At 46.7% G+C, this 15706-nt stretch overlaps 1 long non-coding RNA gene across 1 annotated transcript in view; it reads left to right on the top strand.

The window, feature by feature from the left end:
- LOC138570457 (uncharacterized) overlaps positions 1–15706 on the top strand; it is a 57577-nt gene that overhangs the window by 21082 nt on the left and 20789 nt on the right. The window lies entirely within an intron of this gene.

The following is a 15706-nucleotide window of genomic DNA, read 5'->3' on the forward strand; positions in this document are numbered from 1 at the left end:
GTGCAGGGGAGAGAGGCAGAGTAATAGACAAAGGAGCGACAACCAAAGAACTAGGAGCAGTAGGCTGTGCAGGGGGAGTAGGAATAGCAACGGGAACAATAGCAGGAACGGGCAAAGTGCCCACAACAGGAGCATACGGAGGTGGCGCTGAAGAATCAGGCCTCCGTTCGTTCAATATTTTCTCAATAAACTCCTCGGAAACATGGAAATCTTTAGAGGGGTAAATTTTCTGGACCTCGAGCGAGAAAGCTCTATCCTTTTTCTGAGCTTCTTCTAATCGTTTTTCCTTGTCATACAACAATGCTTTTTCGGCATTTGTTTTATGACGACGTGTATGTTTATCCCTACTTTTAAGCTGCTGCAATGCTTCCTTTTTCCAATTTTGTAATACATCAAAGGCTGCTGGCCTAGACTTTTTCTTAAGCAAGATCGATTCTAAGTATTCAATACGGGGGATCTCAAAACTACCATTGATTGGCCACTGAAATTCGGAGGCATTTCTGGTCTGTCTGTGCCAAATGTCATTAAATACAATACTACCAATGCCATACTTACAGTACATAGTACACGCCGGCGACCCCTCCTGTGGTGCCGGACGGCTAAATTCCAAAGATTGTCGATCGCTGCGCAACAGAGCCCTAAGGCAGCTAGACAATTTCCCAGGCATTTCTCAAAGAATTGGTGCTACCTGGTCCAATAATTGTGTCTGCAGATACAATACGCCAAATTCAAATTGTCAGGGTTAAATTAAGAGCCGGGTCACGACTGCACCTGACCAAACCTAAGGAGGACCGTACGGTTTACAAAGGACTTCAACTAACAAATTTTACCTGCGTTCAGTGGTTTCGGCAAATCTGCCCGCCTCGGATTTGGACCCTCGTCAAGATGCCGTGTCAGACCGCATGACTATCGCCCAAGGATCGGATTGTGCAGCGCTGCCGAGGTATCGCGTCTCGATCGGTCGGGCCCGCAGAATCACACCGTCCGATCCCGATTCGATAGTCTGCGTCAACCTTCAATGATCCGGCATCAATCTTGAGGGTCCCTATTCGGGCGCCAACTGTGGAAACAGAGAAATTGATATGAGGCCGGGAAGCCCGAGAGGAAACACACCAACACAGGTTACAAAGGACATACAAAGCGCTTTATTTCAAAGTTACAAAGTTACCAAAGTCAATTGACACACGAATAGCTATTCGGCCCTCTGACTAACACAAGAACCTTCAACGTTAGGTTCGCACTGAAAGTGGGAGAGACCGATCATCGGGATGCTTGGGTTTTTATACGTTTTGTCCTGCATTGGCCAGCCCTCTCGCAAGTTAACCATTCTTTGAACTGTGGCTAGGGTTCGTAGCCAGGTCGAACACACAATTTACATAATTTGATCAGTTCCGCTGATACAGTTACATATTTACACATAGGTTAAAGAGAGGACAAGGTCTTAGTTCGTGACCCTAACAAGTGGCCTGCGGACATATTATTTATTCACGTGTGCGGAGGTCACCATGGCCGGAGTCTTACTCAAAATGTCATTCGGCCTCCATTTTGTGATTCAGGGTGACTTCCACACTGCAAGAGTACCTAAAATGGCGGCTAGATCCAAGATGGCGGCTTACACAATACAATAAGGTCAGGACCTTGCCGCGGAACCTATGTACATGGTATTCTTTAGACAACTTGGCGTAGGCCAACATACATTCAAACAATGCGATTGGGGTCACAATATTATATCGATTTCCACAGAGGTTGAAAAATCAGGGTGAGAGGCTAGAGCCCTGGGGGAGGCAGAGAGAGAGGTGGCGGACAGAAAGGGACCAAGTTGGACCTAGCAGTGGCAGTCCAGGAGGAAGGAGGTCAGCCACTCCAGGGCCTGATCCATGATGCCCAGGTTCTCAGGTAGTCGATTGATCAGGATGGCGTGGTTGACCGTGTCGAAAGCAGAGGAAAGATCAAGGAGGATGAGGACAGAAGGAATGCTGGAATCAAGTTTAGAGAGCAGATCTTTACAATTTCCGTGCCTCTGGCAGCTTTGAAGCCAGACTGATGCTCATGAAGACAACCAACAGGTTCAGTGTGGAGAGTACACTTGGATTGGTCTCTGCAATGGTGACAGTATTTAAATGGCAGCGCCAGGAGTGCAGCGACCGAGTGCAGCCCAAAGTCAGGCCAAAGTCTGGCCTGTCTGCGTTCGTCCGCGCTGAGTCTGTGCTCTGGGCACATAATGATATCAGTAAGTTTGTTACGCATAGGGAAATTCTCACTTTAGCACCATCTCAGACTGTTTTTCCAGCTGGATGTCAGGAAATGCAGGAGAAGATGTTGCCTGCCCCTGGTCCCTCCACCCACTTGTATGCATGCCCGATTAATGCACGATCACTTGTGGTGCATAGACTTGAGATGCATTCCTTTTTATAATCCCACTGCCCCGATTTTGTGTTGGTCACGGAAACGTGGCTGACGGAATGTTCTGGTCCTGATATTATTCAAATGCTTCCACTGGTCTATGCTATCCTTCAGGTGGACCGCGGGGCTAAATCCCCAGGAGGGGGTGGGGGTTGCGCTGGTTCATAACATGCAATATAAATGTTCGTTGCTGCCTAATATTATGGAGGCAGACATGGAACCTCCTACTGGTTAGAATCATAGTAAATGCATCCTGGGTGTGTCATCTCTTGCTAGGCTACATCTACTAATCTTGTCGCCTTCTCTAGAGCCTTTGTGGCTGATGCTTTAAATTGAGCATTTCACTTTAAAAACTTAATTATTCTAGGTGATTTCAATTTTTGGTGGTGGGGGAGCAGCCAAAGACAATAAAGCTCTTCTAAAAACTATGAAACAAGCACAATTAGTACAACAAGTTATGGGCCCCACGGACGTCAAAGGCCACACTTTGGACTTGATATTAACATCCTCTGCACTTGTGAGTGTTTTTCTGAGTCAACCCCTTACATAGTCAGACCACCTTGTGATCTCTTGCAGTAGGGAAACCCAAACAAGGTTCTAACCCCAATGTCCCCACTTTAATATGTAATTGGGCGAGAATAGATCCCGCACTGGTTTCTCTGAAGTTGCGTGGTGTTATACTAAGGTTTCTCTCTACCCGGGTCTTCTACCATCAGATATATCCAGATTGACAAGTACTATGGAGGCAGTGACAGATGAGTTAGCGCCTTTCCAAATGATAGCTAAATCGGTCTCACACGGTGCCCCCTGGTATATGCCTAAGGTACGTGCACTGCGCCTCGAGACCCGACAGATAAAGCGCATATGGAGGAAGCACTATGATGCTAAAATGCGAGAAGACTTTGAAAAACAACACCTAGTGAAAGAAAGAAGCTAAATCATTGTATTTTGCTGATACTATCCAATCAGCAATGAATGCCTAAAAAAGACCTTTTGAAATAATAAAAATCCTAACTAAACCTGGTGCTAATATTGATCGGTCTAACTAGCAATCTTTGTGTGATGATCTTTCCGGTTTCTGTATTGATAAAATTGAAACAATCAGAAAGGAGATTATGAATAGACTGGTGGCGGAACAAAATATAAATAAGGCTTTTGATAGTGGGATCTCAACATTTTCTATTCTAGGGAACATGGCCATTTGTTTCTCTGTTTTTAGTCCTACAAATAAAGAGGAAATGAGTGAGATAGTAACACATCTTAAACCAGCCTCCCCTCTTGATGACATTTCCCTGCACTTATTAAAACTGGCACCGCAGGATTTCTTTGGGACGTTGGCTGAAGCAGTAAATTCGTCTTTAGCCTGGGGTCAAATCCCCAAAAAAGTATAAGAGGCTCTGGTAATACTCCTATTGAAAAAAGCATCCTTGGACGCTTCAACTTTGGCGAATTATCGCCCTACCTCGCTGCTACCCTTCCTTATGAAGGTCCCGGAAGCAGTAGTCACTCCTCAATTGAGGGACTTTCTGGAAGGACAGAATATCCTGGATAGCTGCCAGATGGGCTTTCGGCTGATGATGAGCACTGAATAAATTCTCCTGTCAGTACTTGATTACCTTACATGATCAGAGACGAGGGGGGCACGGCAGGTCTTATTTTAATGGACCTGTCGGCTGCCTTTGACACTATTGATCATGGGATCTTGCTATCTTGGCTGAAGGAAGCAGGGTTCTCTGGGGCGGTTCTGGACTGTTTTGGAGATTTTTTGGTTTTTTGCCTTCAAACAGTTTCTCTTCCCCCCTGGTTGCAGTGATATGTGGGGTGCCACAGGGGCCAGCTTTGTCTCCTCTACTTTTCAATGTATATATTTGCTCTTTGATGGCACTTATCCGCTCATTTGCCTTCAGGGTTTTCTCCTACGCGGAAGACACCCACATTTTTTTTTAAGACTACAGTCGGACCCGCCAGAAATTGGTGAGAGTTCAAAAAATTGCCTGGATTTAATCCGTTGCTGAGTTTGCCCACTTCGGCCAGGTTACCATTTTCCCATAACGGTTGTACCAGGGTTACCCTATTATCCCAATCGATGTGCTTGTGTACCTCTCTCCATATTGCTGTGGTGTGCTTCGCCATTGTCTGTGGGGAAGATCTGGTTAAGGGTTGATAGAGGTTCATGAGTGGCGACATATCTTGTAATCCCAACAACTCTGCTCTGATATGCGTCAGTTCTCGGTCTCCATGTAGTATATTATTAATGACCATCATTTGGCTCGCTCAGTAGTACGATTGAAGACATGGAAGCCCTGTACCCCCTTCACAGACTGAGCGTTGTAATGTGCGGATGGCGAGTCACGGTTGTCCGCCCCCCCACAGGAGATTCCTGAGGATACCATCAATCCTGCAAAATTCAAAGTCAGGGATTCGCAAAGGGACATTTTGCAGGATGTATGAAAAGCATGATAGTGCAAGCATCTTAAAAAGGGCTGCCCTACCTAGTAGGGTCAATGGAAGTAGTGTCCAGTGGTGGGAATCAGTAGAGAACCGTTCAATAACTGAGTGTAGGTTATGAGTGAGATACTCCGAGAGCTCAGCCGAGATCCTGATCCCCAAATAGCAGAAATATTCTCGTTCAATAAGGTATGGGCTGTTTGATGGGATTGTGTGCTCTCCACCCTTAAGTGGGAAGAAGACAGATTTACCCCAGTTCACCCTCAGTCTGCTAAAAGCTCCATATTGTTCTAATATAAAGTGTATCTTCTCTGCCGTCAGGCCATCTAAATCCCAACCATGTTCCGATCTGGCGGAGCAGCTGACCAAGAGGCTCAATGGCAATTGCGAACAGAAAGGGAGATGGGGGGCATCCCTGGCGCATCTCCCTGCCCAGGGAGAAGATCTTGGAGGGCCACCCATTAACCCGAACCTCCGCCTGCAGGGCTTCATATAACAATCAAACCCAACTGAGAAAAGTCTCCCCGAAACCCATTTTTTGCATGATTCCCCAGAGACTCTGACATATCACTGAGTCAAATGCCTTCCCAATAAATCTGTTCAGCATAAAGCCACATTGATCCGGCTGAACTAGGGAGGAGATCACTGTCTGCAGTCTAGCTGCAAGCACCTTCGCCAAGATTTTCGCTTCCCCATGTATCAATGAGATTGGCCTGCATAATTCAGGAGGCTTCCCGGGTTTGGGAATAACCACGATGTTAGCTTTGTGTAAGTCCGGAGAAAAAACACCCTGTTCATTGCAGTGGACAAACATTTTGTGAAGAGGCGCCGCAATTTCTCCCCTCCCAGTTTTTTCCATGTTTCCGCAGGGAGACCATTAGGGCCAGGTGACTTGCCCAAGTGGAGTTGGGCAATAGCTTCAGCGATTTCCATTTCCGTAACATTTACATCCAGTTGTATGCGTTGCGCATCAGACAGACAGGGGAGCGTGACTTTCCCAAGTATAGCATCATCTATTGGGTAATCTGGACCCTTAAATAGTGCGACATAATACTCTGCAAAAGCCTCTGCAATCTCATAATCTGTCTGAGCCACCCTGTTCTGTGATTGCTTTATTTCCCTACACCTGACAGTGCCCTTTGTCTTTTCTTTCAAGCCAGGCCAACATCTTACCAGCCTTATCCCCATTTTGATAAATGTGCGCACGCGCTTCCCAGTGAGCACGTTTGGCGTTTTCTAGTGTAAGATTTTTAAGGCGTTCCCTGGCCGTGAGGCTATGTGTATCAGGAGTTCCACTAAGTACATATTTGGTTTCCCATTCATCTACCTCTTTCTCTTACTCCAATACCTTCTGTGAATGTGATTTTTTCTTTGCAGGAATCCAGGAGATCATTTCCCCTCAGAGCACTGTTTGTAGGGTTCCCATGTTATCGCTACACTGTCGACGGAAGTAGTGTTAATTTCAAAATATTAGGCAGTCTAACCCCGAATATGTTCTACGAACTCCAGAAAGCCAAGATAGTAACTGTTAAGTCGCCACGATGTGGGGGGAGCAGGTCTATTCATCTTGATCCCCATCAACAGGGGTGAGTGATCAGAGATGCCTCAGGAAAAAAGTGTCACTGCAATCGCCCTACATGCGTCTGGGTTCAGGAGAAAGAAATAGTCCAATCTATATAGAGAGGCATGAGCCCCAGAGTGAAATTAATAGCCACAGACCTGTGGGTGGAGCTCTCGCCACACGTCACACAGTCTGAGTGCGGATGCAAAGGTTGCTAACTTGGTGGGTCCATTAGGGTTTCTAGTTCGCATATGTGTGAGATCTAGTGTTACATACATGAAATTGTTAAAATCACCACCCAAGATCCATAAATCTGGTCAGTGTTAGGCAACTATCGTCACTGCTTCATCAAACAATTATGCAATGAGCGACGGTGGAGCGTATATAGCCAATATACCTATGGATTCCCCCAAAATCGTACCTTGTAGCATCACAAATCTGCCCTTGGGATCTTGTTCTACCGGAATTAGTGTGAGTGGGAGCCGTTTGTGTATTAAAACCAAGACACCTTGGGAACCCATGGAGAAGACAGCATGTAGTGCCGTTCGATAGTTTGTCCTACGAAAGAGGGTACATGGTGTACCTACCACATGTGTCTCAGTTAGAAGGGCAATATCAGGGGAGTACCTGTTAAGAAATTGGATAGCAAGACAGTGTTTGATCTCTGACCAAAATTTGTTGACATTCCATGTGATTAATCCCAGGGATTTATCATCATTACTATTCCTTGCTATAACCTAATTGTGAAGCCTGGGCACATCTGGGTGCTTGGCGGTGTGTAGGCAGCGTCAACTGCGCATGCATCTCTATATGGATCAGTGAATGTATACCTATTCCAATCAAACCAACAAGAAACCAAGAACCATAACAAAAAACCCTGCATCCCCCCACCCCATACTCCTTCCCAACACAAAGCATCTGTCCCCCAAACGTTTGCTTGCGGCTGGGAGAAAATGCCGAAAGCTTAAACCAAAAACACAATTCACCCCAGGGAATTGACCGGTGACATAGTATACATCAACCAGTTGACTAGTGTTTATTGATACTATCAAACCCTAGGTGGAGGGGGGGGCTGCACCGGGCTGCACAACAGGTGTTCAGGCCCTAGCAGCTCTGTGGGTCTTTCATTGCCAAGCCTCGAAGAGTGTCAGAGCGTTTGTCCACCTAGGTTGTGTTGCCACTACCCCTTCTTCCTCAAACTTGTTTTAAGTATCCAACTCAGGTATTTCCTACGGATTTGGCCATATCTGAGTCTTGCAGGGTTGGTATCTGCCCACAGGGGCCTTGGTTGGGGCATATCCCCCTTTTACCATTTGCTCCTTTTTTTCCGGTCTCCAGTCAACCTCTCTGTGTTGCTCGGCCCATCTCCAAGCCTCTTGGGGGTCGGTAAAGTGCACTATGGTGCCTTTGTGGTAGATCTTCAGCTGTGCTGGAAACAACAGAGCATATTTCACATTCATTGATTGAAGCCGTCGCTTCAGTTGATCAAAAGATTTCTGGCCCACTGCACCTCCCGGGTGTAGTCAGGAAAGAAGACGATTCAAGAACCAGTGTATGTGATCGATCCTTTCGCATGAGCCATATGGAGTAGTGCATCCCGGTCTGTGTAATTCAACAGTTTAGCAATAACTGTATAGGTTGATGCTCCTGGGGTAAACCTTCCCGATGGCATACGATGAGCTCTCTCCACCGAGAAAAATTTAGAAAATGTCTCGGGCGCGAAGACGTCCACCAGCCATTGTTCCTGGAAGAGCTCCATACTAGGTCTTTCCGCTTTCTCGGGGAGCCCTTGGATGCATACATTATTGCAGCACGACCTGCCCTCTCCCTCGTTGACGCAGGCTTCCATTGATTTAAATCATGTCAACACCCTTGAAATCTGATCTGCTGGTCCATATTTCTAAGTCCGTCTTCTGCCCCAGAGATGCGATGTTCGGCCTCTCCAGTACGGGAGGACAGTATTTGTAAATCGTGCCGGAGGAAAGACATCTCTGTGGTGATACTGTCCACTTTCTTCTCAATAGAGGAGCGGGAGTTGCCTATAGCGGCCATCACGTCCTTCATGGAGATGGGCTCCTCCGTTAAAGAAGTATCGGATTGTGTCATTTGCTCTACAGGGGGAGTGGTCACATTTGTCGCATACTGTTCCATTTTGCTTTGCGTGGTTGACTTCTTTTTTTTCTCTTTGACCATGTTGTGTGGATGAGACAGCAGAGCACAGCACCCCAACCTATGTATAGTGTGGGCGGAGTCACCCCAATCGATGTACAAATAAACACCTTTAATATGTAGTTGGACGATGGACTTTGTCAGTGGAGGACAGTTCAGAGAGCTCCAGAGATCGACAGCGCTCACAGCATTATGTTATGGTTAAGTTTCTCTGTTATCCATCCTACAGAAGAAGAGGTTTCACCATGAGGTGGGGTCCAGCCAGGTGTGTTGTCGGGTAGAGGTTTGTCGCAGGGGCGGTAAATTTAGGGTCATCCACCGCCTGCTCTCCGCGGTTATTGACTTAGGTTGCCTGCCCACTGCATTCCTGCTTTGCATTAGAGCCTTGTCCGAGAAGCGATTTTGTCTCTCAGTGCCTTCCTCTTCCGGGGTCTTGACTCCCCCTTGGGCCACCAGAGTGACCAGGCACTAAATGATCTGGTGTCACCGTGCAGGTCTTGCGTTGGGCAGAGCTGCACCCTTTATGGTCCTGCAGCGCCGGCGGGTTCCCCCTCCTACTGTAGCCGCAGTCAGGTAGCCAGAGGGCCTGCACCGGCCGCCCAGAGGGCCCCGCGGGCCCAGCCGTTATGGTTGGATGATCCGAGCACCCACTGCATGTGTCAGTAGCAGGCTGTGTAGCACATGCTCCAGTAACTGAAAATGCCAGGAGTTGAGCACTAGGCAATATGCGAGGAACAGAGTGTTGGAGCTGGGTACTATATTGAGGTCAGGAGGACGGATAGATGCTCCTTCTTCAGACCCTGGGCAGCGTTGTCACCAATGCAGTTCATATGCCTGCTGTGGGCCATACAATACGTCGAGGCTGTGCTGTGACCGGCTCTCCTTACCTCCAGACACCAAGACGGCTTAAAACCGCCTCCCCACCTATGTAGTATCTTTGCTGAAGCGTTAATTGGTTCCACACTGCAGTCCTGTTCCACCTTCACCGGGTCCGCGGAACGCCGTCTCCGCCGGCCAATGTGCCCACCCCCCAGCTGCGGCTCGGGAAGGCACATGTACAAAGCCCCGAGCCGCATCCCGTGCTGATTGGTTCTCCTGCTAGCTCGTTCAGAGATCCGGGAAATGGCCCCTCTGCACACGTCCACTGTGGGGAGAGTGCCGCTCCTACTGCAGTCACCGGGAAGTCTTCATTCTCCGCAGGTCTGACTTATGGAAGCCTGGTTGAGCCAGTTTGTTCCTTAACTTGGCGACGGTCGGAAATTCACCTGTAGAGATGCCCAGGCGGCAGCCGGCAGTGTTCCGGCTACCAAACCTGCAACACCGGAGTCACGGACCCGCCGGTGCCTCAGTTCAGTCTGCCATGCTGTGAGTCTCACCCCCTCCACGTTCAGGGGAAGACCTGCAGTTCGTAGTGTTGCGCCCTCCAGGCGAGCCCCAGCTCCAATACGCCTTACATAATGGCGGTGAAGCAGGCCGATCCTCCGTCTACTCGTTGCCAGCCATCTCCTTCTTACTTGACCTTAGTATATGCAGTACATGCTAGCCAATGTTTCTCCTGTTCAGCGCCCCCATTCCCCTCGCACCAGGTTGGCGACTACATGCAAATGCAGTCATATAACCGCTGGTGATGTCACTTCCTATATTTGGGCACACCCGGGAAATTCATAAATCGGCTTCCCTGCTACTAGGCCAGGTGACATTGAGATTGCGCAAGTGCAGGGGAAAGGGAAAAGTTCAGGGGGCAGTGCAGTACATAGGATAACAGTAAAATATATCAAGGCAATAAATAAGACAATAAATAAAGATGGCCAGGTAGTGGCAAGTGCAGGGGTAAGAGCGGACTTCAGGGGTCAGTGCTGGTAGGGGCTGAAGGGATACAGAACAGTCCCAAGTGCAAGGGTTGCCGGGGGGCAGTGCAGGTGTGCAACTGACGGGGAGGGGAACTGGGCCCGAGATCAGAGGGTAGCCAGGTAACCAGTGCCAATTCAGGTTCAGCCAGGAGATCAGCAGGGGAGAGGAAGAGAGAAAGCAGAAGCAAAGAGGAAGGTCTTGAGGTGCTTCCGGAACCAGAGATGGTTCTCCTCAAGTTCCAGAGGGAGGCCCCTGCAGAAGAAAGAGATCTACCTTCAACTCGCTGCTTGGAGAAACGACTGACCCTGAGGGAGTTGGAGGCGGATGAGCGAAGAGCTCGCAAAGGAAGATATTTAGGAAGAGAGAGTTTAAGGTATTGAGGTCCCAGGCCCCAGAAGGCCTTGTGGACAATGCAGAGGATTTTGAACTTTATCCTCACTGCCACTGGGAGCCAGTGAAGAGATTTCAGTCCTGGAGAGATACGATCCCTGTGCTTGAGGCCATGGACAAGTCTCGCAGTCCTGTTTTAGATGAGTTACAGAGGGCGGAGAGTAGAGGCAAGCAGATTTGGAAAGAGGCTGTTGCAGTAGTCCAGCCTAGAAAGAACCAGAGCTCTGGAGACAATGAGCTTCTGAGGGAAAGGAAGAATACCTCTGAGGAGGTGCAGCTGGTAGTGTGACTTCTTAGAGGCATCAGAGATGTGAGGAGAGAAGGAAAGTGTGGAGTCGATGACCCCAAGGTTTTTAGCCTCACAGGTGGGAGCAGGAAGAGGGCCAAGAGAGGAAAGGAGGGAGTGGGTGTGTCGATGAGGAAAATCTCAGTCTTACTAGCATTAAGGCAGAGATTGTTGGCGGCACACCACTACTGATACTAAACAGCAATAATAATGTTAGCACCGTAGAAAAGTAGACTCAGGAGATGAATAACAGTTTGTGGGGTGAAATAACCCTGAACGCCATAACTAAAGGCCGGAGTCAGTGGGGGGACATGCCCCTCAGTAAAAGGCCTGCTTTGAATTAACATGGAAATAAGGCCCTGCAATTTCCAAAACGAAAAGGTGAGCAATAAAGCAGAAAAATGTGGAGATGCCTAAACCTGTCCATCGCCTCACATGAGGGAAAGACCCGAGAAAACATTTGCAAACCGTTTTGGGAAGCTAAAGTCATATTGGCAGAAACGGCAGGATCCAGGATTTAAATAAAAGTGCCAAGATTGTGTGCAAGCCGGCACAGCAGAAAGGAGCTTTTCACTGTGACAGAACTAATTACATGTAAAAATCAATTCTACCTTTCAATTAAAGATATGCTCCTTAAACACGATGCAAGAGGTGCAACAAATGAACTGGAGTTCTGTTCATAAGGAGCTTATCACAGAAGAATTCTTTAAGTTACAAGAATCTACCAGGAAATTTGAAATTGCAACATAATGAAAGGTTTCACAGCTGGAACTTTCCCCAGTAACATTGTAATTATGCCTTTAACATTAACACTTTAAGCATTAAGCATTCAAAGGCCCAGCTAAAGTCTTTATACATATATATATATATATATATATATATGTATATATATATATATATATATATATATATATATATATATATATATATATATATATATATTGCCCTTCTGTAATCACTGTCTGCAGGTAACCACTGTGCAAGGGTTTTACATGTTGGAATTGTGCAAATCTAAGAGTTGATTTTAGAGTAAAATGCTTGCAGTGGGGAGAAATGGCAAAGTATTGGTTTCATTTCTGCTGTGGATTTCTCAAGTTTTAAACTAAGATTTCAAAGGCACCATTGTCATCGAGACGAGATGAGGAATTCTCCTGCTCCCCAAGTTTTATGGCTAAAACCACTTAGGCCGTCATAAAGCAGGCCCTCGCCCTTTGAAGCTTTGGGCTAACCTAAACAAAAGCCTCCCTCTTGACATCAGAGCTAAAACCAGATCTCTTCTATGTGTGGGGGCAGAGTTAAGGAGGAGTTTCACACCCTTTGCACAGAATAGCATATATGCTGTTTAAGGGATAACTTGGGAAATATTAATCACACAGCGATTCATGTTCAGATTTCTGAAAAGCTGTCAGTGAGCTGAATCTGGTGAGCCAAAAACGATTTTGGTGACACCAACATACCAAAAGGTAGGAGGAAAAATGTGATTGTGATCTCTGAATAAATGTGAGAATCATAAAAATTTGAGTAAATATGTAAAATGGTACCCATATTCCCCCCTTCCGAATGCCATTTTTTTCATTCATATAGTTCGGGCACAAACGAGAAAATACTGCAGCTTCACACCAGTAAGTCGCAAAGACATCAAACAAGGTTTATGTGATCCCCAGAATAATATAGTATTAGAAAATACTGGCATATGTGGCATAATATGATGAAAAAGGGCATTTGCCATACTGTGAGATTTCCATGTACAAAAACCAGAACCAACCCCCTGTCCCAGTTAGATGATGGATGGGGCATACTCCCTTGGCTTCCCAGAACCCTGCCATTTTCATTGGACCTATTGGCCCGCAGACAGGAGGGAACCCTTGAACATTGCCCTATCAATTTGCAAGAAAGATGACACATCGGTGATGTAATTTGCCTTATAAATAGGTCACTCTGCCTCAAATGAGGACTCGCCCTACCAAATGCGAGGTGTGCAGCTGACCAAATCTGAAACCATTCTTGCAGAAAGGGGCCTAAATCTTGGAGTAAAGCCAGGAGCTGTAGTGGCTGGAGCAGGTCCCTTTAGGAGGACAGAGAGAGGCCTTGACTGACCCCCTCTATTGTCCTTGCAGTGAGTCCCTGGCTCCCCTTGATGTCCATCAAGCCCTTTCCTTGTAAGTATATACATCACCAACAATAGATTGAATACGCCCTATATTCTTCAGCATTGCCATAGAGATTCCCCATGGAAAAACACCCTATTTTCTTTGTTTGTGTAATTCAGTCTTTTTCCCATTGAGAAATATTCCATTTGTTTGTGTATTGTAGTAATTGTTCCCATTGAAAATCCTTTATTTGTGTGTAATTCAGTCATTTTCCCATTGAGAAATATTTCTCTTGTTTGTGCATTGTAGTAATTGTTCCCATTGAAAATCCTTTGCTTGCCCATATATTTCTGCCATTTCCCATTGAAGAATCTCCCGTTGCTTGGGTAAATCCCTAGTATATTTTGTTCAGTAAATGAATTCATTTCCACATTATTTCATGGAATCGGGAAACTTAGAATTCAAAACAAACTCTCTCTTCCCAGTGTCTTATGAGTCACATAGTCATAAATTGCTTCCCCAAAGAATTTAGTTCATTGGGCCTCATTCCGAGTTCGGAGGTAACCACGCCGCTATTTGTGGCATGGCTGCCTCCGAACTCGTCCAAACTCTGGCCTGGTGAATGGAGTAATTACCGGTCCATTCTGAGGTCGGAGAGACCGGTAATTCTCCATTCACCAGGGCCATTCCCCATTCCCATTTGAGCCCCCATAGGGCTCAATGGGAAGGGGGAAGGCGACAATAACGGTACCGTAAATTACGGTACCGTTATTGACCCTGGAGTCCCTTTTCGGGTCCCATTCTTAACACCTGCTAAAAGCAAGCGTTAAGGAAGGACCCGCAAAGGGAACTCGTAGTAGGGCGGTAAGGGTTTAACGGCACCGGTCTCGTTACCCGTGACCGTTAACCCTTACCGCCCTACTCGGAATGAGGCCAATTATGAGCTAAAAGCAATTGTGTCTGTGTGTTTAAATGGGGTTTTACCAAACAAATTCCCATTTGAATCTGTCATTTTAAACCCAAACCGATTTTATTATTGTGAGTAATCCCTTTGCCCATCGTCTACCTGTTATGTGCCTTTGGCATTTCAACTGGAAACTGAGTTTCCTGTCGTCCTTTTCCCCTTGTTTAAAGCTTTCCTGTCAATTGCAGACGTAAGTGAAAACGAGTGTCATGTGCAGCCTTAATAAAAACGAGTGTCATTTGCATTTTCGTTTTCTAGGTAATTTCACTTAACCTTTTAAAACCTGTTTTTTCTACTCTATCCCTTTTCCCCTACTATATTTTGATAACGGATTTCCGATTGCATTCTCTTTTCATTTTTTGTTCATGTGTTGCATGTATTAAAACTGAGTTTCCTATTGTGTGTTAGCTAGCCTGTTCTGAAGCCCTATTTGCCTTCAAGTCCAAGCAGCATGAACTACCCTTGTGTGCTGTCCCATAGAAATTGTCCTAACTCAGTAAATACCAATTTCATCTGGTGTAGAAAACAAAGTGTCCCATTCATTGCTGTTCCCATTGTGTTTCTGAAAACCCCATTCAAAATCTGATTTTAACCTGGTGTCCCCAGTCCTTGCCACTGCCTTCCCTTCAAAGCTGACAAGCCTAGTGGAGGTCTGGGGGGTAGGGGGGAGGGTTGCTGGGACTCCAGAAACCTATTTGTGTGCATGCACTTTCCTGTGGGTTGCATTCATTTTTATGGTGTTTTGAACTGTTGATAGTAGCAGTGAAATCAGTAAAGGAAATCTGTGTGCCATCCATGTTTGAGTTGTCTTAGTGTGCCATTAGACTAAAAGTACTCTGAAGTCTGTGTTACCACACCTTGGTGGTTATTGTAACTGTTCATTCAATTTTCCATTAAATCACAAATTAATAAAATATCCATTGATAACACACCGGCCTGGTTCCTGGTCTGCTGTGATATAGGGTGCTGGTGGAGGTTGGGTGCGAGACGGGTTGGAGGCCTCCATAAAAAAATCTGGTTGTAAAAATAATAAGCAGTTTGATTGTTCGCCGCATTCATTTGCAAGGGAAAGAGATCCCTTGCTTGCTTGTGCCGCATAATATTGTGACAAACTTGGGGGCCCATAGTCCGGGATTAAGAAGTGTTTCCACCTGTGACAGTGTAGCACGGCAGACTAGCCCCTTGAAGGCATTGGGCCTCATTACGACCCAGGCGGTAAGCGGTTAATGGCGCCGTAAAAGTTGGTGGCGCCGTTTCACCCCTTACCGCCTAATTACGAGGTCCCTTTGCGGGTCCCCACCTTAACGGCTGGTTTTACCAGCCATTAAGGAAGGAACCCGCTAAGGGACTTTCGAGGTAATTACGGTACCGCAATTTGCGGTACCGTAATTACCGCCTTCCCCATTCCCATTGAGCCCTATGGGGGCAAAAATGGGAATGGGGAAGGGACAATGGTGAATGGGGAATTAACGCCCCGCCAACCTTGGAATGGGGCGGCATCCACCATGGCGCAATCGGTAAAATACCGGTGTCAACCATGGCGC

Source organism: Ambystoma mexicanum, chromosome 1p (genome assembly GCF_040938575.1).
Source record: "Ambystoma mexicanum isolate Mex_15411 chromosome 1p, UKY_AmexF1_1, whole genome shotgun sequence".
NCBI classification, from domain to species: Eukaryota; Metazoa; Chordata; class Amphibia; order Caudata; family Ambystomatidae; genus Ambystoma; species Ambystoma mexicanum.